The sequence below is a fragment of the Misgurnus anguillicaudatus genome, unplaced genomic scaffold (assembly GCF_027580225.2).
Source record: "Misgurnus anguillicaudatus unplaced genomic scaffold, ASM2758022v2 HiC_scaffold_32, whole genome shotgun sequence".
In the NCBI taxonomy this organism is placed as follows: Eukaryota; Metazoa; Chordata; class Actinopteri; order Cypriniformes; family Cobitidae; genus Misgurnus; species Misgurnus anguillicaudatus.
Genome location: NW_027395282.1, coordinates 4271937 through 4295599, shown reverse-complemented (window position 1 = coordinate 4295599; position 23663 = coordinate 4271937). Strand labels below are relative to the sequence as shown.

Below are 23663 nucleotides of genomic sequence, written 5' to 3'. Positions count from 1 at the left end.
TCAGAAATGTAAAAAATACTACTCTGTATAGTTAGACATGTATACTACTTTATGTGGTGTAATTTATCTATTGCATGTTATGTTAAAAACAGTAAAATTATAAGTAAGCCTGATAACTATTTAAAAACTATTAAAGCAGTTGAATGTTGCGTTAAAATGAAATATTCCCGAGCAGCTTTCAGCCATGATCACTTTGACAACTTTTTTTGCAAGCAAGTAGAAAACGTATTTTGAATAACAACACGTTACAAATATGTGCTGCGCGCTTTCCTCTCAATAACATAAACACACAACAAATATGACAGCGGGGTAAAAAATAATAAGAAAACATCTGATCATAGTGTTGTTGTTTGATATAGCGATATAGCAGCACTATAAGTCACGCCACGTTTATTGCTACACTTTATACAATATAGCCTATTGCTTTTAAGCAACAAATAGCCTAACATAACAACCTATAAGCCTACTGTGTAATTGAGACATTAATTTAAGAAATGCATTAAAAGCAGAAAGACGTGTAGGCTGCGGAAATATAGTGGGTTCACTTCAATCCACACCACAGACGTTCTTGGTTTGCTTCTTATTTATTAAATCGAGGCAATTGTTTGATCAAACGTTGATTAATATTAAGATACAATTTATACAAAACGAAATTCACTTTAAAGAAAGTCTTTCTACAAAACAAACCTCGCAAAATCGCTTGCCCGACGTCCATTACGGGCTATGGCGAATTCCTGTCGGGCTAAAAAAAATGATGCGTCTTGGCCGTCGGGCGGAGGAAAAAATATTGTAATGTGTTTGCATTCTCTCAGATTTAGTTAGGTAATTATATTGTATGTAATTCGGCGTCATCTTGTTAGCCATTACTATCCTCACTAACAAGTGAAACTGTCAATGAAGTGAAAGCATGAAATCCATTATTCCTTTCGTTCACGTCTGATATGCGCGCTCCTCGGCTCCGCTCTTCAGGAGTAGGCTTGCTCTTGTGCTCATCAAAAAGTATATTAAATGTTTATTTATTTGTCATTTCGTTTAACCCCAGAGTTTAACATTATTCTAGCAATTCCCTTTTTCTTTCTTTATTTAGTAAGTTAACTTAAATATGTGAGAACGAAAATATATTTTTAGTGATTTGCATGAAGAGAATATGATGTTAGAAGCTTCATTTTAAGCATTTAGTAGCCGTATTTATTTAAACACTTTAATAGGTTATTTAAAAAAATGTTTATTTATTTGTCAGTTCGTTTAACCCCAGAGTTTAACATTATTCTAGCAATTCCCTTTTTCTTTCTTTATTTAGTAAGTTAACTTAAATATGTGAGAACGAAAATATATTTTTAGTGATTTGCATGAAGAGAATATGATGTTAGAAGCTTCATTTTAAGCATTTAGTAGCCGTATTTATTTAAACACTTTAATAGGTTATTTAAAAAAGTATAAGGTTTTTTTGGGTTCATTTATATTTCCTGTCACTGTGTGCAGGTTCTTTTTTGTAGGCTATGAGAGCCCAATATTTTTTTTACCAAAAAGGCTTAATAAATGTCACGTTGCATTACAATTTAAAGTATCAATAATGTCAAAAATGTGACGTGCAGTTCGGGTGTGTGTGTATGCTGTTTAAATTAGTGTTCTGAAGTTTTGACGAATTTTATAGACTTGTTATAGTTTCTTATTCAAAAGTGACACCCATAGATTCAGGCCCACCCGGACTTAATCCATGCCCACCCATATGTCACGTTCTGCATCCGCCACTGACCGAAACCCCGAGGTATTACCAATACATCAACAAATAATCAACCCATACAGACAAGGATCAGTATGATCTGCATTTCACTTCTTAATATTACTTGTTGTCTAGTTTTAACAGTGACAAACTTAATACATACTCATATATAACCATTAATATAACGGACTATTGTTAACTAAATAATGAATTAGGAACACAATATAATTAAATAATGAATGGGGAACACAATATAATTAAATAATGAATGTGGAACACAATATAATAATTAATATAACAGACTACTGTAAATTGAATAATTAATTAAGGACACACTTGTCACAATTGTTCCAGCAGTCTATCGATCTGACATCTTGTATATCTTACTCACGATTGTCTTTCTGGTCACTTGGGTGTCAAGAAATCTTTGGATCGGGTGTTAAGGTATTTTTTCTGGCCTGGTTGAAAACAATACTGCAGACTGAAGTCAGAATGTAGAACACATACTCCTGATATGTAGATAATATTCTGAAAAAAAGAAAGAACTAGAAAAGGCAGCAAAGAATGTATTGTGTTTAAAAAACCTATTAGGTGATCAATCTTTAATTAAAGCTGTAATCGTGTTTCTGAAAGAAACTCAACTCGCAAATAGGATATAGAATATTAAGAAACATCAGTCCCCCATTTAGTTAACTTTATTTGTATTAATTAATTAATCTTTAATCTCACCTCCGTAGTAGAGTAATATAATTGATATCCCAAGGAGTTCACACCTCAGTCCAGAAGATGGCGATAATGCACACTGTTTGCAAACTGTCAGTAAAAGCTACCAAAGAAGAAGATTTATCCCTGACCCTGCAGGCACCATCTACAAGTAAACAGTTACTAAGGTAAAAATTAAAACAGCTTTTATTAATGTTTAGTTTGACAATTAAACTGAAGTTGACAATTAACATTTTCCTAAAGGTTTAGCTCACTGACCATTTACTGATAAAGAACTAGATATAGATACACTATTCTGGGGAGGTTGCTAGTGCTAGATATTTTTTCACAATGGTTGTTTACATGCACAAAAATTTATCAATCCGACTAAATTTAATACGATTGAAGGTTACGACGATACAGTTTACATGCACCCTAAACATTGCAATCTGATTTAAATGTTCATTTACATGTACGTTATTTAGAAACTCTGCGCAAGGACAGCCAGGGTTGCCAGACTCACGTTTCAAAACCATCCGACTGGACGTTCAAAACTAGCTCAAAACAAGCATCACAATGACTATTCAAAGTCCAAATACCAATAACTTATCAACGGAATTATTTAATCTTTAACCAGCAGGAAAAAAACAACTGGTGAAAAGTGTTAATCAGTATCCCAAACTATACTCGAAAAAAAGCAGAGGACTTGGCAACACAACGCTCGCGACAGCATCTCTCGTTAGAGTTCACGCTTTACTCTGTATACAAGTCAAAACTGAGTTGGAGTTGTTCTTAAGAAGTTTTCAGATATAGGTAATGAAAACACACTTTTCAAAAGTCACAACGCTATTTTATTGCTTTAAGTAGCTTAATGTTTTAAACGTATAAACAAACGCTGCAGAGTTTAGTACAGCGTGTGACTCCATTAATGCGTTGTTGACGAGATTCATAAATATAATACATGAACTTGGAGCGCAAATGTTTTGCGCATGTGCACAACTTATTTTTGCATCCAGTCAAACTATAACATTTTGTTTTTTATCAGCAATAAGAAAAGTTCTTGTTTAATGTTTTGTAGCTGGTATGTGAGTTTCTACAGAAAGAAATCATGAACTTCAGACTCTCATCACTGATCCTGCTGCTACACATTCAAGGTATGAAAAAGTATGTCAGATTTTAAACTAGTTTAGTCTTATTTAATTTACATCGCTGTACTCCAAAGGCTGGATTCTCCATTTGGATCAGTCTCTAAAATGTTTAAAGTGAGTTTGTATATTTAAAACTGAACTTAGAGATTTGTGTTTGAGAACAAAATTGATGAATAGGGTTCATATCCTTATAGGACTGTCTGAATCTCTCATCTCGCTCTGTCATTTTAATGAAGTTAAATACAGATAATCTACAAATATTATTAACGTTACTGTTTCTTCTTCAGGGTTCCTAACATTGGATAACTTTAATGTAACCTGTGATGAATTGAATATTTGTGCTGTGATGGGGACACGTGTGACAGTGAAGTGTTTTTACTCAAACATCAACATCAAAACTGGGTTCTGGTTCAGTCATAAACAGAGAACAAACTGGAGAAACAAAGATGAACCTGAAGATTTGACTTTAGATTCAGATTACTCAGGACGAGTGAATCAGAGGATCACTAAAAATCAACCGTTTCTCATAATATCAGATGTGATAGAGAGAGACAGTGGAGAATATCAGCTCATGGTCATTATGAAGGATGGAGTTAAACATCTCAGCTCAGTCACAGTCAATCTAACAGTTTCAGGTACATTTACATTCTCATCAGTCCAGTTAAACTCTTTTCATTTCTCATCTAATGTAAGATTTTGATTATTTAGTTTTACAGGTGAAGATGAATCCTGAATCTACAGGACAGCGAGTAAAACTGAGCTGTGATTCCTCCTGCCCTTTCACATCTGAATATGATTACCGCTGGTACAAGAATGGACAACATTTAACAAAAAAACAAAACATATTTGTATTATTCATTGGACACACTGACAGTTATTTCTGCTCTAAGTCTTTTTTAGGGTCCACTTTATCTGTGTGTGAGTCTGACATTTACACAATATTTAAATTAAAATGGAAGAACATTCATATACAGTATGAGTGTGTTTGTAATTGATTGTGAATGTTACAGCAGTATTTTGTGATTTTTTCAGGTAGCTGTTGGGGTGTGACTTACACCTCTATGAGTGTTTGTGCTTTAGTGGGATCAACAGTAGATATTCACTCTTCATACTCACATCCCACTGGAGATACAGTAGAGGAAACATACTGGGAATTTCAAAACAGACACTTGGCTCTACATGAGGATCATCAGTTTTCTGGTCGTGTGGAGTATTTAGGAAACACTAAGATATCAGTTCAGGTTCATCACTAACACATCAGATGTAGTTTCTGGTTATCCTGGAGTCTATCTTATTGTTACAGGTAACTGCTCATAATAAACTCTCTGTAGTGCAACACTCATTATACTGAAGCATTATAGCTCGAGTAAGAGTCTGATATCAACACGACTGTGATTAGAGGTTTAGTTAATGCTTTATCAATCGAGCTAAATCAAAAATATGAGGCCCAACTTGGAAAATTAGTTGACATGATCTCTGTTATATGAAATTTCAGATACACAAGTGAGAAGCAGCCCAGACCCTGTGATAGATGGAGAAAAAGTGATATTAAGCTGTTTAACCAGATGCCCTCTTGATAGCAAACATACTTACATCTGGTATAAGAATGGACAACAGGTAACAGATGGATTGAGATTATTAAACAAGCTGTACCTGGACTCAATCAACAGTGAGGAGCTACAAGAGTATTCCTGTACTGTAAGAGGTAACACAACATCTCATCATACATCTGACTTTACTTTTACACTGTAAAAAGTAAACTGTTGGATCAGCTTAAAAAATAACTTCAGTTGGTAATACCTAAAAAATTAAGTTGTTTCTTATTGTGAAATTCAAGTGAAATTTTAAGTTAAACAAAACTAGTTTTAGTTACCAACTGAAGTAACTCTTTAAAGCTACAGTCGGCAATTTTGGAGGATTGAGATGAGTTTGAATGTTTTCAATTTTTATGCCCCTCCCACACTACCACCGAGCACCCTCATATCGAGCTCGTCCTCATCAGTGCGTGTTCAAGCATACAGGGTTTTCTGCAGAAAATTTTATGTGGGTTCCAGGTTCTCAGTGAGGCTGTCAATGTATGGCTCCATGACCTATTAACATTAGATGTGAGACAAAATAAATAATATTTAAGAGAATGTTTATTCATTCTTGAGCTTACTTGTGTCTGAAAATGTGCCCATACGGTGAGATTGGAAAGAGGCGCCACACGTCTCCCCCTCTCTTCTTCAGCTTCAATATTAAGATGGGTCACCTTCTCTTTAACCTGACCTAGAAAGGAGCCCTCAGGTTGCTGTTCACCTGCTGCTTTAATTTCCCTTAACTCTTTCACCGCCATTGACGAGATTTTCCGTCTTTCCGCAATACCGCTATTATCCACCCTTCCGCAACTTTATAAACCCGGAAGTATTGCCTTATGGCAAGCGGCTGCATGTCCGCGTCTGTTTTAAAGATCACTCTGAATGGGATCTCTATGAAAAGTCCATCACAAAAATGGAATTATCTCTGTTTTTTGCTCAAAATGTGGTGTTTTTGCAGAAACCTACCCATATTCAAAAGCTGATTACAGAAGAACCACTGAAGGTAGGATGAAACGTTTTTTTTTTTTTGAAAGCAGAGGGTCTGTTCTTTCATTTGGTATATTGTATGTTTATATATTTAAAGAAGAACATTTTCTGGAAGGCATTAAACTTTGGTGAAAATCATGAAAAACACTGGCGCTGGCTGGCAACTTTTTTTTAAAAAGAGTTAATGTCTCAATGGTAATAGGAACCTAAATAGACATACAAATTAAACATGATTTTATATAAATAAAAATCATTGTGACATCACAACTTACATGGTTTTTGATTGCCATGAAATTAATATCTTCCTTTTGGAACAATTTGGAAAGCTGTCAGGTAGGTCAGGATGTCTGCCTGCATGTGAACAGCTGCAATGAATCTGTAAGTTGAACAGTATGTGTACAACCCTCGTGCCACTGCATCCTTCTTTATATTCACCTCCTCAGCAAGTGTAGCAAGCCGTGCAGGCAGATTTCTCTGAAGATTTGAAATGGCCTTCTATTGTGATAGCCACCTAGTGCCAAATCCATTTTTCTATAAGGAATTTGGTGTAGCCTACAATGTCTTCAGGTATTTTTATATCATGACCACCTGCTTCACAGCCTCTGCAATAGTTGTGGCCGTGCCATCTGGAATGGATACAAGATCCAAAAATTGACAGAACAGCTGTCCTTCCTTGTCTGTATATCTGAAATATTTACGAAAAACAAATAGTCTACACTGTCAAAAATAAAGGTACGAGGCTGTCACTGGGGCAGTACCCTTTAAAAAAGGTCCTAATATGTACCATTTAGGTACAAATATGTACCTTTAAAGGTACATTTTGGCAGCTCAAAGTACTAATACGCACTCTTTGGGTACAAAGGTGTACCTTTTTGAAAGGGTACTGTCCCAGTGACAACTTTTGTACCTTTATTTCTGAGAGTGAAATCCTGTTTTTGTTACACCTTGTAAAGGCCTTTGAGAGGGGCCACGTAATGCCCTTTGACGGTGCATCCTGCACAAACTCCAAAACAACCTTAGGAATAACGCGAAAACTCATTTAATATAGCAATACTTTCAACATTTAGTATAAAATAAATAATAAATAATAATCTACTCACTATGTTCTGTGTGGTACAGCCACCCTGCATATTTAGGGTCCATAGCCCACTCCGGGTTCCATCCACTACGTTGGTGTTAAGAGGTTTGCTGTGGGGGTGATGAAGGTGGTACGGTGGGGTAGGTCTGCTGCATCGTATGAAGAATCCAGCAATTTTAGGTTGTGTTTTTCGGTCCATTTGGCTGTGTACAATGCGACAGAAAACACGTGCAATCGTCAAACGTATAAGACCTGTAAACGCAACTAGCCTTGATAAGAAAACATTACACCTATCATAATAATTGCAGATGCTTCGAGCTAATAGTTGACAGATTATCATAGTATTTAAAGAATTTAGATCATTTAGAATAATTATCTTATCTCGATGGCTATCCATATGCTAGATGAACATCTTCCCCCAAAAAGGTTTTCTTTTTCCCTGAATAAAGAATGTTGTAGAACGTCCGGCGAACGATGATAGACAGCGCGAAGATTGTAAAAACTGATTATTTCCCACTATTAATTACATTTCTTAATGGAGTGTAACTACTGTTGCATGTAAATAATGCAAATAAATAATGTGAGCAAGAGCGCTCTACAATTATATAGAATCAACAGGCACGTGCAATCTAGCTAGCAGGTGAAGAAGTCAAAGAACAAAATCACCAGATAACTTACTTTAAATGTGCAAGAACTATAGACTAATACAATAACAGGCTTAAATAAACCCAAAACATAAATCTACTTACAGTTCTCACGAACACACGTACTGGCTAGTTATCCTCCAGTGACTGACACGTTTTTCCCTCATTTCAGCCATTGTGACACGTGTGCCCGTGTTTTTTATTTTTTGGACGACCTTGTTAAGGCGGTAGGATTTCCAAGCTTAGGCGGGCCGCCTTAACTATAAAGTGCTGCGGGAAACCCTGAGCATACTTAGATTACTTACATAACACTCAGAAATACAATAAATGGTTGATAACCCTACTGAAAAATCCAGCTAAAACCAGCATAAGCTGGTAGCTGGTTTTAGCTGGTTTAAGGTGGTTTATGCTGGTCCTCCCAGCCTGACAAAGCTGGTCATGCTGGTGGGCCAGCTGGTATTCCAGCATGACCAGCTAAGTCCAGCTAGACCAGCTTAAAATGTGACCAAAACACACCTAGACCAGCTTGCTACACCAGCAAAACCAGCTTCCTACACCAGCAAAACCAGCTAAAACCAAGCTGGGGACCAGCTAAAACCAGCTCACCAGCTTATGCTGGTCTTAGCTGGATTTTTCAGTAGGGAAAGCACAATTACCTGTCAAGAAGAAATGTGGCAAGCTCTGCATCCAGCTAAAACCCTTTAAAAGCTCATAGATCCCTCCACCTTTCAAATGCTGGTCCGATATTGATCCTAGTTTTATTACAGACACGGTCGCTTTCTATCTTCGTTTCCTTCGTTTCCTTGGTTGTTTTCTTTTCATTGGTTGTTCTTCTAGCTCTAGTTGTTAGCCAAGGAATCAGAAGTTTGTTAGTGAATGTTCTCTCCGCCATCACGCTGCGTTCAATATAAGGTGGATGCATGTGATATTAGACTTGTTCAATTTCAAGCAGCGCCACAAGAACCGATCGTGCCGACTGCAACTTTAAGTAAATCCAACTTTTTACTTGTTACAGTGTAAATGATCAAATAGATAGTTTCAGTCCTTGATGCTGATTGGCTTATTGTCAGCTATGACATCATCGCTGAGCTACTTTCAGTCTCACTGTGCAGCACTCATAGCTGATCATTAATATTAAAGTGAAATGCTACAAAATTACAGCTTCTGCAGGTTTCAAAGTCAGGTGTCGGTGTGCCGCGTTGTTTTGTGTACCATCATTACTGGGGAAACCCCTAAAAAAGAAGATGAGGAAACACAATCAAGGTGGATTTATTATTTTCTAACGCAAGCTTTACTTTACATGAACTAACACAACCAAAAGTGAAAGTGTTTTAGCGCTGTCAGTGGCACTGAACGTCATAGCGCATCACTCAGAACTTTTGTGTTATTTGAAAATATGCACACAGCTGTCATGATGGTTATTTGCTGAGTAGCGCTGTGATAACGGCTGCAGTGAGACTGAAATCTGAGAATCACAGAAAAGTCAAATTCTGAATGTTCTGCCTTTTCTGAATATAACTGAGTTTGTGTCTTTTTTTCAGATCCAATGGACAAAACAAATGCTTAAATACATAAAACTGTATGATACTGATTAAAACAAGGCTTGGCTTTCTGAAGGTTTGCTACTATAAATGTTTTAATAAAACTTTTTTGTACCTGCATTTCAGAGATATGACACACCCTGAACTTGTGGACTTCCTCACAGTCGACACTTTGATGACATCATGTAGTGCAGACTTTAGGGATACTTGCACACAAGGGCACACCAGAGCCGTGTTTTGGAAAAGATTCGAGCGTCACGCCGAAAATAAGAAGAGAAGTTGCCCATCAGTGTGTATGATGTAAATGAGCTTTTTTATTAATCTGTCACAGCTCCAGATTGTCTGCCAGCTTTTAAGCTCATTTACACCCTGCTTATTTTTAGACCAACATGAGTTGCATTGGAAAGTCTGAAAGGAAGTTTTTATCAGCTCAATTTAATACTTTTTAAAGGTTTTAAATGAATTACATTCATTTCTTAATAGTTTCTCCAAATACCAATTTAGAAACTATAAAACATATGCAGATTATTAGCTCAGTTTATTAGTAATGAAAGGAACAGGTTTATAAAAATATAAAACATAATCTGTCGTGTGAATCGAGTTGAGACTGTTTCTCAAGAATAAGAGCACTAGCAGTAAAAAGATGAAGATTAATGATTAGATTTTTTTCTGCTGGAGACATAAAAGATGAAATAAAGATAAGAGACATCTTTTACAGGACTCAGCAATAATTAACAGCTATAAATTAACTTTTAATATAATAGTATGTAATAGTTGTCAAAATATGTAAAGTTCAAGCATGTTATGAAATGCTTTCCTTCTTCTTATGCTATAAAAAGTGTCAAAAAGAGTTTCTTTAACATCCGCTTGAGTACGAGAAAATGAGATAATATCATTAAATGATCTACTACAACTTCAACTGCTCATAATAATGCTGTATTTACACATTTATAAGGACTAAAGTGATGCTATTGATCATAAGAGCTTTTACCATTTGTGTTTTATTTATCTTTTGTTAAACAATAATTAAATAACATTTTAAAAACTGAAAAAGGAAATTAAAAAGCCGTGTCATGAAGTGATGTTTATGTTGTGAATTTTACACTTGTTTTTGAGGTTGTCTCTGATATGATGTGTTTTGCTTACAAGTCTAATCTAGTATTAAACTGAAGCTGGTATAAACTGGTTTTCTGGGCAGAGATGTCTATCACACAGTCTCATCCTGTTTAAGTAGGTGGTTTGTGGCAAAGCCGATCAAGTTTTTATGCTGATTCAAGAACACGACACTGATTTTTGCAGCTGTGTTTCCTCTCCTAATCTTTAATCTGTGTCTTCAGAATTAAAAAAATATATTTGTGTTATGTATCTGTCGTCTGATTGGTTTGACTGCTCTTTCGCAAGGGCTTCTGGGTTGGTAAAGTGTGTAAAGCCTGCTGCAGACAGCATCAAGGGGGCAAAGGGGGCGCTGATGAGCACACTTCAAAGTGTTAAAATTACAGATGTGACACCCTACGAACTCGTAGACTAAGCGAGCGCACACAATTCGCTAAATATGTTACTATCAGCTCCATTTAACATTTTTGTTAACAAGTTTTACAATTTCAATCAAACAATTACATTCAGTTTCCCCAAAAGTTCAATGTAAATATAAAAATGTGCAGATTATTTCTGTCTCAGTTTATTAGTAATGAAAGGAACAGGTTTATAAAAATATAAAACATAATCTGTCATGTGAATGGAGTTGAGACTGTTGCTCAAGAATAAGAGCACTAGCAGTAAAAAGATGAAGATTAATGATTAGATTTTTTTCTGCTGAAAACATAAAAGATGAAGTAAAGATAAGAGACATCTTTTACAGGCAGTGGCGTCTATATGCTTGTTTTATATCACAGTAAGTTTGTTTCTGCAATATGAAAATAAGAGTTATGTGATTCCAATTACAAATCCAGACAATAACCAATTTACAACGTCTATTGCTGGTGTTTGTTAGTTCAGTTTGTTAGATCAGTCTGAATCGTAATCTAATGCTTCACCGTTTTTTCTTATTTAGTTTCTTTAGTAAGATCACAAACTGAAGTTGCAGTAGTGTATAAATTACATTGTTTTAAATACATCATATAAGGAATTTGCAAGCAAAGGATAGATCTGAGAAGGGCTTGAAAATATTTTTCTATACAAAAGGAGGCCGGTGGAAAAAGTTTGTGAACTACTAGCTTAAGGTTAAACCAAGACCTTTATTTTTTAAAGAGAATAATTCTGTATCATGTTGAAAAGGACAATGGGCACTATTTCTATTTTATAAACCAAGATTTTTTTGTCTTATACCATGTTATGTTAAGCAGTCCAAAATAAAATAAATCTGTTTTTATATGTCTAACTTAATTCTATATGCTCAATATTACTGTTGTGCAATTCAAATGAAAACCCTTCAGGCAATGTTGGGGCATGGGGGGCTCCAGTTTCTTGGACTTTCTTTAGGGCCCCCAAAATGGTAAACATGTCACTGTTTACAGGACTCTCCAACAAATACCAGCTACACGTAAAGATAAGAATAGTTGTCCGATTTTGTAAAATTCAGGCATGTTATGAAATGCTTTCCTTCTTCTTGTGCTATGAAAAGTGTTTAAAAGTGAAGGAGAGTCTTTCTTTAACATCCGCTTGAGTACGATAATCAGATCATTAAATGATCTACCACAACTTCAGATATTGACACAACTTTACAAACCGATTAAAGTCAGAGATCTCCACGAGCACGTATGTATACACATTTATTTGTATTAAATCTTTGAAATGTTATGAAAAACAATCATGTTAGTTGTGTTTTATTTTACTGTAATAACTGTCTGATGAATTGAGCGTCACAATGATGTTTTGTTTTCTCTCAGGAATAAGAAAAGAGTTTTGGGTCTTATGTGACTTTCTAGAAAAACTACATCATGAACTTCAGACTCTCATCACTGATCCTGCTGTTACACATTCAAGGTATGAACACTTTTGAGTAGATGACAGTTTTGTGGTTGTTGGACATTTGGGAAAAGCATCAGTGTTGTTTACTGCATTAAAACAGTGATATTATAAGACAAGAGTCAGTACAAACCTTAATTATTCAAACAAGAAAATGTAGAAGCTGTCACCGGGGCAGTGCCCTTTCAAAAGTAAACTTTATTTCTACATTGACAGTCCATATAAGTATCTCAAAGGTACATACAGTATTGATACATCTGAAGTATGTAAATAGTTCATATTAGGACACATTTTTTCTGACAGTGTAAGTAAAGACGAGCTGGAGAGCCCAGAATGTAACCACAAAGTTGTCTTCCCACAAACGCTTTACACGTAATTTACTGCTTTGTGTTTGTAAGGGTGGATTCACTACAGTGGTTTAGTCTGTATGAACACTGAAATGACTGAGAAATGTTAACAGCAAGTATTTCTTGTCAATTATCACCCTTCTGCAACTTATACCGGTGACGGAAATACTTGCAGTTATGATAGCAAAATATGTGGGAGAGCATTGCTAGAATATTAAAGCTCACGTAACACACGCTGTTTCTGCATTTCTGATATCAATCTGGAGTACCTATAGAGTAGTATGACATCCTTTATATCTCTGAAGAGTCTTTAGTTTAATCAGATTTATAAAAGAAAGATTAGCTTTACCGAGTCTTTCCGATAACGTACGAAAAAATGAAGAAGGAGGAGTTATAACACGGGAGGAGCGAGTACGAGTCATGCAACACTATACAACACTTATAACGTATGATTCACTACATGTTTGTGTCATTTATATAATATACACGCGCCTATTTCCAACATAAGACAGAAGACTTACTTACCACGTGTAACTCGTCATGACCCGGTTCTGAAAATCCACCGCATCAAACACACACGCAAAACTCCGCTGCTAATCCGGATAATAAACTATATCCATTGTTTCCATAAGGCTGGATGTCTTCTCCTTACATCCAAAAACACACTTCTTGTTGTGCCATTGTTGACTTTTGAAATTAAACAAAGCTGAGTGGCGTGATAAGCTGTTAGCAAGCTCTAGCGTCTCCCACTGACTGACGGGTGGGCGGGGTTTTCCGGGGGAAGTTTTCCGGCGGAAGCCCATATAAAGAAGTGATACGTATCGGAAACCCCTGAAACGTCAGTTAGAACCGTAATCGAAAAAAATTAGCCGAAACTTGTACGAACCCTGGCGAAGTGCATTCGGCACAGAAATACTCTGAAACACGCCCAACTGCATTTTTGACACTTTGCCTACGTTTAGCATGAGGAAACAACTCTATAACTGTGTTAATAAGTCTGAATGCTTGAAATACCATTAAACCCCCCCTTTAATATATATTTCTCAATCGGATGCAAAAATAAATTGGTCACATGTGCAGAACATTAAATGTTGTGTTCAAGTTCACGACTATATTTATCTCTTCTTTTTTTATCTCTTATTTACTCTCACATAATTCTCGTCACAGAAACATGCAATAGCAAGGCAATGGCCATGCATTATTAAGGTAATGGGGTCACGTGCTGTACATTCTGGAGAATTCATGAATACTTTCATAACATTAGGAAAAAAGCCTTTTGAAAATTGTATTTTTATTGCCTATATCTGAAAACGTCTTAAATCAACTTTCTCCAACTCAGCTTTATACATTTATCCAGAGATAAAGTGTGAACTCAACAAGAGATGCGGTGCGCTGGGTAGGGTTGCCAAGTCCTTTGCTTTTTTTCGGCTACTGTTTAAACTGTCTCCACTGTTTTTTTTCATGTGGGTTAAAGATGAAAGGATTTTGTTTATTAGTTATTGGTATTTGGGCTGTGAATTTTTGGTCTAATGTTTAGGGTGCATGTAAGCTGTATTGTCGTAACCTTCAAACGTATCAAATTCAGTCGGATTGACAAATTTTTGTGTATGTAAACATATCCATTGAGAACTGAAATCTAGGCCTAATGTCCTGAACCTCAGAGCTTAAGTAAAAAAGAAAAGCATAGAAAATGAACAGAACCCAAGAGCAGAGCTCATGAAGACCAGACCAAAGAAGAATGAGCGCAAGAAAAAGAAACAGACAGAAGACACTTTTATCGTTTTATCTTCTTTCTTTAATCATGTGACTAATCCCAACATGAGAGATTCAATCTGACCAATCAGAAGACCACCTGCATCTGGGTTCTTTCTCAGTTCATATAAAGAATTAAAAATAATTCAACACAAACCTAATAACAATAAAATATGTGGCCTCTTTATCTGTAAAAAATGTGAATCACTCACAGAGCTGCCAGTTTCCTTTTCAGATGCAAAATTTATGGGAGGATATTATTTAAACGATTCACGCAATGTGATTTAAATTTTTTTTGCATGTGATATTACTGATATTTGAGCCAATATTTAATGCCAATAAAAGCATGTCATTTTGAGCTTGAAATTGTTGCAATTTTTGCTGATAATAGACACATCAGATGTGCGTGGTCGTCGGAACCGGACAGGACCCACCCACTTTTTAAGACCAATGATATTGGACCCACCCACTTTTTCTCTAATGTCTGTTCACTTATCAAAGCGCTGTTAGTCAAAATCCATTCCACTAGAGCAGGGATCCCCAACCCCGCATAATTTGCGGGGGTGAGTGGTCGCTGCTGTTCAAACAAAGTGCTGAAAAACCTCCTTTGCCAAATGTATATGGTTTTAAACAGAAGTTAATGTCAAACAACCATGCATTAGGAAAATTAATAACTGCTTTATTTATAGTATATTTTCTATAGACGTGTAAAACCATATTATAGCGGATTATTTTACTTTCATTGTTTCACGAGTTTGCCTGCCCATTTAGTCTTAGTAATTAACGGTAAACGAACTTAGCTTGCTGTTCCTAAAGGCAGCTCGAACCTTAGGTCGGACTCGAGCCCCAAGTTCAAGACACAGAAGAAAAAAGGAGGAGATGATGAGGAGAGATGCCAGAAGAATTGCGGCTGTGCGCGGAGACTCACGTTTTGCTTTTAATGATAATTAACACAGCACTAAATGTGGTTTCTTATACGCTAAAAGTGTAGGCTACTCGTTAAAATATGATTACTGCTATAGTTTATTTTGATTATGGTGCCACGATCGCTGGATAATTTTAACGTTTTTTTTTTACAGAAGCCTGCAATTACTTTTCATTTGCTATATCACAGAGTTGAACGTCTTCACATATTGTTATTATTTGTGAGGTACATTTGCAGATAATTCATAAAGTCATACCTCTGTTTAATCCATGGGCGAGGCTAGCCCCTTAACTCCTAAAATTTAGAGTAAGAAATGTTCTAAAATCTTTGTTCGTCTATGATAAGGTTAAATAATGTCCAAAACATACTCCATAGTTTGTGGTTTAAAATGTATATGTTAAGGATTAAAATGAAAACCTTCCCGCTTTGCAAATGGTATCATCCGCTTATTCTACTTCTCTGTACCTGCTTCGCTGTCATCCAGCACGAAACACACGCAGATTGAGAATCCGTTATGAAGTGTTGTGATGCAACTTTTTTTGTTCAAATGTTACAAAATGTTTACGTTATGTTTATAAGGAGCGAGTACATCATTAATCAAACTTTCAAGCGTGTTTTTGTCTGATCCTGAATCACCATAGTACATCTATAATCAGTGTTTATTTTCAGACTATTTTAGTCTGGCGGATCGCCGCAGCTGCGGAGTAGTACAGTACCTGGGTGACTCGTCCATAGACTTAAACGGAGAGAAGTAGTGCCGGTTACAATGTTCTTCCGCAAGACGCATGCAGTTTTGTGCTTCCCAGTGTGTAGTTGCGTACGTTGTGTGTCTCTGTTGTTAAAGTTTATCATATGGTTCAGGCCCGGTACCAGGCTTGCTGGACTGGGGGGGCAGTCAGGATTTTTGGGTGGGCAGCCATTTCTCAACTAATGTTTGATGTTTCAATCCAATATTATTTTGCATTATGTCTTATAATAAAGGGCCATTTATATGTCCTTTTGCACGTTCAAATTTTAAAAGTAGATCCGATTAGATTTATAATGATTTGTAATGTTATAATGATTACACTTAGTGTAGTTTTACACATTTAGTCACAGTTAAGGAAATCACGCGAGCAGGTGATATGAATGCAAAGCTGTACATATACTGTAGCTATATTTTATTAATGTGTACACGGCATTTGATCTATGTCACTTAAAGATAAATTAAAGCCATTCTTATACCTACCCGACCCAACATATGCCTTTATTCTAAATAAACACTTTATTTCCACTTTTCAAACATTTTCTTCATTTAAAATAATGCATTTTTAATATATTTGATAAGCTATATTTTCATTAATTCCTGACCCTATCATACATGCTGTTGCAGCAACCTCAAATATCACAACAAAAAACAACGCTTTAAAAAATCTTTTTTGAAACATTTTTAAAACTGCACAAGATGCTCAGCTGTTACAATGCTGTATATTTACTGTATAACCATCTTATATCAATTATATCTACTATATAGTATGCCACAAGCAAACTACTATTCTAATTTTAATAAACAGAACTACGTCTAAAACAAACACATTAAATGCCATTGGATGTTGTATTTAAATGAATAAATAATGAGGTGAGTCTAAGAAAGGATACGGGGGTATTTTGGGCATGTTTTACTATAAAAAAGTTTCATTTTAATATGTTTTGTGTTATTACGTTTATGTAATACTAAATTGCATTGTTTCTGAAATATATTTTAAAGATGCGTTTTTTTGTTACCGTCATAGAGAACAGTAGTACTTTTCCTGTGAGTTAAATACTGCTGAAAAGACCTTCAAGACTTGTATAAGCTAATCAGATGGTAGTGGGCGGGAGCCGTAAACACTAGTGTTTGCCAACAGAAGACATTTTTTGTTTAAAGAGATTCTGTTATTTTATGGTTGGCTGGACATTTTGGGGGGGGGCAGAAGGAAAATCTGGGGGGGCAATGCCCCTCCCAGCCCCCCAGTAGACCTGGCCCTGATATGGTTTATCGTTAATTTGAGACTCATTTTAACAACCAGGAGTCATGTAAACATGACGTCACGTGCGTCTTTTCTGGTCAGTCGTCATGAAAACATGGCGTTTGAACCAGAGTGAAAACAAACTACATATCACTATATACCACCAGAACCGGTAAGTTATGTGTGAAATCACTAACTGTGACATTCTAAATGAATTTTTATTCATTCCTAGATTTATATCTGTTATTTTTCAGTTGTGTCTGACTTTCAAACTAGACAGTAAATATATTTTTTAGTTTGTCACACTTAGATTAATATGAAGGGGATAACGTTTTTAACCCTTAGTGCAGGAGTCACAAGTGTTTTGTTTTAGACATATAATAAAGGTAATGGTTCAATTAATGGGCAGTTAAAAGAAAAGCTGTAAATGATCAAACTATTAATAAACCTACCATATGCTGTAGGCATAAAAGTTATAAATTAGGAGATCTGTCATTTTGACAAAGGCTTGAAACGATACACTGTATATTCACTTAAAACCATACCCACACTGCTGCTGTAGCCCACCTTTTGTCATGAGACTTCAATATGGCATTAATGGCAAAAAAAGTGCTAGCTCCGCATTAATCAGAAAGAAAAAGGTTGGCAAAAAATGCATCTCAAAACTCATCAGATTGATGCTTTAAAATATGTAATTTTAAAACATTTCTTACGGGGGAGCATGCCCCCAGACCCTCCTAGAGGGGTTATATCCTTCTCATGTTTTTCACCCCTGACCCGTTTTCACAACAGACATATTATTGTTTTTTGTGTGAAAAAAGAGTGGGTGGTGGCTGCGGAGCTCATTGGGTGCTCAGCACCCCTAAAGCTCTAACCCTAGAATCGCCTCTTGTTTAATCGATTGTGTTTTAGAAGTACACATGCTCAAACTCTTATGACAGCATTGTTCCCCGAAGGATACCATTAAATAAAGTGATCTCATTTCCAGAATCTCACATTTATTTCTCTAAGAGAGAAAAATTGGGTATAACAAATAAAAAAGGTATACAAAAGTTGTATCAGTTTACCTTCATTCGTTTTTCTTACCTTTTTATTTCCTCAAAATAAAAAAAATAAACATTGTAGCCTACTGTCAGCAGAGTAGAGAAAAAATGTCACAGAAAAAGATAAATGAAACATGACATATTTCATTATTTGCAAAATATTTAAAGGGCTATTACCAGCATTTCGACCGCAATGGCTACTGCCTTTTATTTAATAAACGCAAGGCTAATTGCGTTCAGGCTAATTAAAAGGAAACATGAAAATTTTATCATATTTTTTGGGGGGGGGGGTTACGTGGGGACCCACCCACTTTTTATTTGCTTCCGACGCCCATGGTGTGGTACAAAAGAGAGGAACACGTAACAGTTTATTTGGAATGCCAGAGGAACATATTATTCAAAAAAATTGTTTGCTATGCCATGTTATTTTTATTTGCTGGAGGAAACTAGGAGAAGTAACACAATATCAGGTGTTTCAAAACTTCATACCCGTCATTTTTTTGGTCTTCTTTTGTACTATGGCTTCATTAGCTGGGATTTTACCCTGAATGTTCAGCTAAGATGTCGGTGGTGTTACACTCCAGCGCATCAGGCGTTAGATCACCGCAGGAGCATCAGCTCTGCTTATTTGTGATCCTGAACTAATTTGTGCTCTTAGTAGATTGTTGGTCATTATGGAAATCAGCTGTTGCGCCTGTGTCTTAATTTTAATAAAATTTTTAGTAAATAACCTGCAGATATTAGCACTCCAATCAGCGTTTTTTTTTATTGCGCTCTCGTGCTAATTTGCCCCATTTAGTAAATCTGTCCATGTAACATGTAACAATAAGTATGTAACAATGAAATGTTGTCCAGTTTAGTACTCACTCATATAGTTTAAATCTTGAAAGAAATTATGTGTTTGTGCGTGTGTCTGTGAACATTTAGTGTGGTGAATGTAAACTCAGCTGACTTTTACCATTCTAATAAAAAATATCAATTACAGTAACCTACCTAGGTCAAATCTTAAACACTGGTCTATAAATAAGACTTTATTGTGGTCATTTAGGCACAACAATAGTTTTCTGTTTGAATGTTCAGCTCAAGTCTAGAAGGCCCAACAAGTCATGATGCCAAACATGAATCAGAATAAGTTCAGGTATTGCACATCTTTAGCAGACCACCTAAAACCACTAGAATGCAGGAAATCACATCTACTTAATCCAAAATTTCCTTGGGGTGGACCTTCAGCTATGTCTGCCTCACAGAATGCAACCAATATTGTCTCCTGTAGGCCGCTCCTATCAACCAACTTGTGTGACTGCATGCGCAGCATAATTTTGATCACCCCTGACGAAATCTCACTCCAAGGTTTTTTGAAAAGTTGGCAGGTATGCACTCAAGAGTTGCAGAAAGGAGAACATGTATGCAACAAATGTGTAAAAACAACAACAGTAGCTTGTTGATGCTTTTGTTAAAGCTTACAACAATGTTATTAATGTTTTAAAGGCTTCTCACATTCATCACATTTTTTATTCTGGCTAACAATTTAACTTTCTACTTGCTTGTTGTTCGCATCTACTTGATTTTATATTTATTTACGCAGAAAGGTCCCATTGAGATGCAGTTTCTCTTCTATCCTGGTTGTGATTTATATATTTGGAGAGTAATGTAATGACTTTGTTGGGTCAGTACAGGGTTTAGATTAATCCAGGACTAGGTTAGTTATATTAAGACATTTAAGTAACTTTTACAAACACCTTACACAAAAAATACTGGTGTGCATCTTTTGACAAAACATTGGCACCGATAAGTTTAGATAATTGGTAACATTTTACAATAAAGTTGTATTTTTTAACATTATTAAATACATCAGCTAACTTGAGATCAAGTAGGTCTGATTTAAAAGAAAAACTTAGATTTATTCAAATTAATTTATATCATTGTTCTCTAGTGCAGGATTTTACATTTGGATCTCAAAAATATGCTTACATTTAAATTATACTGAATGTCAATAATATTTCATATTTATTTTCAGGGTTCCTAACATTGAATAACTTTAATGTAACCTGTAATGAACTGAATATTTGTGCTCTGAGGGGAAACCGAGAAACAGTGAAGTGCTTTTATTCAAACATCAACATCACAACTGTGTTCTGGTTCAGTCAGAAACAGAGAGCAAACTGGAGAAACAAAGATGAACCTGAAGATTTGACTTTAGATTCAGATTACTCAGGACGAATGAGTCAAGAGATCACTAAAGATTACTCACGACTCTCAATAAATGATCTGAGAGAGAGAGACAGTGGAGAATATCAGCTCATGTTCATTATGAAGGATGGAGTTAAACATCTCAGCTCAGTCACAGTCAATCTAACAGTTTCAGGTACATTTACATTCTCATCAGTCCCGTTAAACTCTTTTCATTTCTCATCTAATGTAAGGTTTTGATTATTTAGTTTTACAGGTGAAGATGAATCCTGAATCTACAGGACAGCGAGTAAAACTGAGCTGTGATTCCTCCTGCCCTTTAACATCTGAAAATAATTACTACTGGTACAAGAATGGAGAATATTTTACATACGGCCAAAGCATATTTGTGTCATCCAGTGAAAACACTGACAGTTATTACTGCTTTGAGTTTCTTTCATTGCCCTCTTCATCTGTGTGTGAGTCTGACATTTATAAAATGTTTTAAATAAAATGGAAGCACAAACTTTGCAGTTTTCTTGTTGATTCATATACAGTATGAGTGTGTTTGTAATTGATTGTGAATGTTACAGCAGTATTTTGTGACTCTTTCAGGTCTTTCTAACAGTAGCTGTTGGGGTGTGACTTACACCTCTAGAAGAGTTTGTGCTTTAGTGGGATCAACAGTAAATATTCACTCTTCATACTCACATCCCACTGGATATACAGTAGACAAAACATACTGGGATTACTATCATCGTGGGGCATTCAGAGATCTGCGTGAGGAGCATCAGTTTTCTGGTCGTGTGGAGTTTGTGGGAAACACACTGAGAGTCAAAGATGTCAACGTGAATGACACTGGATATTATCAGTTCAGGATCATCACTAACACATCAGATAAAGTTTCTGGTTCTCCTGGAGTCACTCTTACTGTTACAGGTAACTGCTCATAATAAACTCTCTGTAAAGCTGCTTTCACTGATTAGATTTGATGAATATATTTATGCTACAGATTTAGGGTCCTTATATATTTTTTAATCTTTTGTTAACCCCTTAGGTGGCCCAAATACCTTTAGAGTGGGGGGGGGGTGAAATTGTGATATACATCTTCAAATTAATATAACTCTGGCATTTTTTGGTCTAGAAGCCTAATCTTGGTCTTGTTTTAAAGGGTTTTCACAGAGGTGAAAGGACGTGAACATATTAAATAATTAAATTGTAAAAGCAGTTTACATTTGTTTTAATAAATAAAAATAATTCCATAACATATTATTTTTATAAATAAAATGATAAAAATGTAAATGTTTCACAAAAGTAATAATGCAAACATGAAGCCATAAGTCTCAAGTAGTTCTGATCCAAATTTCAAGTTAAAATCACAAAAAATGATTTAAATGTTTTAAAAACACTTTTAGGGGTTTTGCCAACAACGGCCATTAGGTGTCAACGGTTTGCAGCATGCACTTGTCACAAATTATTCAATTACTATCACTGCATTATTATTACTGCAAAAATGTTTTGAAATATGACAACTACATTCTTAGAGCTTTCCAACAATATATAGTTTGTCAACATTTTTGAAGATTTATAATATGATATTAGAATTATGAATATATGAAATTAATATGCATTCCTATGGAGGGTGGGGTCATGTAACTAGAAACTGTCATTACATTATTTCTATCAACAGAAGACCTTGAAATATGAAAACTACATTCTGAGAGCTTTCCAGTGATATATAGTTTGTCATGATTTTTTAGGTTTATAATAGGGTTTTAGTCTTATAAATACGTAAAAACAAATTAGGCCTACCTGTGGCCCCGTGACATTTTAGAAACTTACTCTCGTTACGTCATAATTCTCCCAAAATGGCAATAAAATATGAAAACTACACACCTAGAGCTTTCCAACAATATATAGTTTGTCAAGATTGTTTAGGTTTAGAACAGGGTATTAGTGCTATGCAAAAACAAATTGAGTCCAACTGTGGCAGTGTGACATTTTAGAAACTGACTCTCACTACATCATTATTTTCCAAAAATGGTGATGCAATATGAAAACTACACTCTTAGAGCTTTCCAGTGGTATATAGTTTGTCATGATTGTTTAGGTTTGGAACAGGGTATTAGTGTTACAACAACAACGTGGGCCCACCTGTATACTTGTGGCATTTTAGAAAATAGCTCTCACTATGTCATTCCTTTACCACCATAGTGATAATAAATGAAATCAACACTCTTAGAGCTTTCAAATGATATATAGTTTGTCATGATTGGATAAGAATTCACATGCAAAACACTGAAGTAAATGTTGACGTCCCGCTGACGGGACAGTGACATTTATCAGGATATAAATGTTTTGAGGCGCACTCTCTTTAAAATTGAATAAATTACTCTTCCTACATAATTTATTTTATAAAACACTGTTGATATATGTATTCTTGAGGCTTAGAGCTTTCCAACAATATATAGTTTGTTGTGATATACATCAAATTTATATGGAAAATATTGACGTAAACTTAGGTGTCCCGTGAGCGAGACAGCGCCACTTAAGTTAAACAATGAGTAGATTACATTTTAAATATTAAAATGCTAATGCTATCAATAATATGAGCCAATCATCTGAAATTTTAATTAATCAACATTTAATGTTTATCAAAAAGTTGTTCTGAGACAAAAACTATTGTAATGTTCAAAACACAAAAATAACTTTTAAAAAGGTTTTGATCCAATTAAAATGTTGACTGTATGTTTATGTTGCACTCGTGCATTTGACAGATGCTTTTATTTAAAGCAATTTAAGCTGTGTTCACATTATATATTTTATCTGTATGTGTGTGTTTGACTGCATTATCTTGCCATTGTTCACATCATACTGAATTGAGTTGAATCAAACATTTCAGACCTAACTTTAAAAAGTAGTTGATGTGAACTCTGTTATATGAAATTTCAGATACACGAGTGAGAAGCAGTCCAGACCCTGTGATAGATGGAGAAAAAGTGATATTAAGCTGTTCAACTGAATGCACTCTGGATAACAAACATATTTACATCTGGTATAAGAATGGACAACAGG

At 35.4% G+C, this 23663-nt stretch overlaps 1 long non-coding RNA gene across 1 annotated transcript; it reads left to right on the top strand.

The window, feature by feature from the left end:
- The first annotated feature begins 5068 nt into the window (after window positions 1–5068).
- Window positions 5069–9520, top strand: LOC141363100 (uncharacterized). The gene is made up of 2 exons (XR_012368607.1): window positions 5069–5278; window positions 9401–9520. It is a non-coding gene; the product is annotated as an uncharacterized lncRNA (long non-coding RNA).
- The last annotated feature ends 14143 nt before the right edge of the window (window positions 9521–23663 follow it).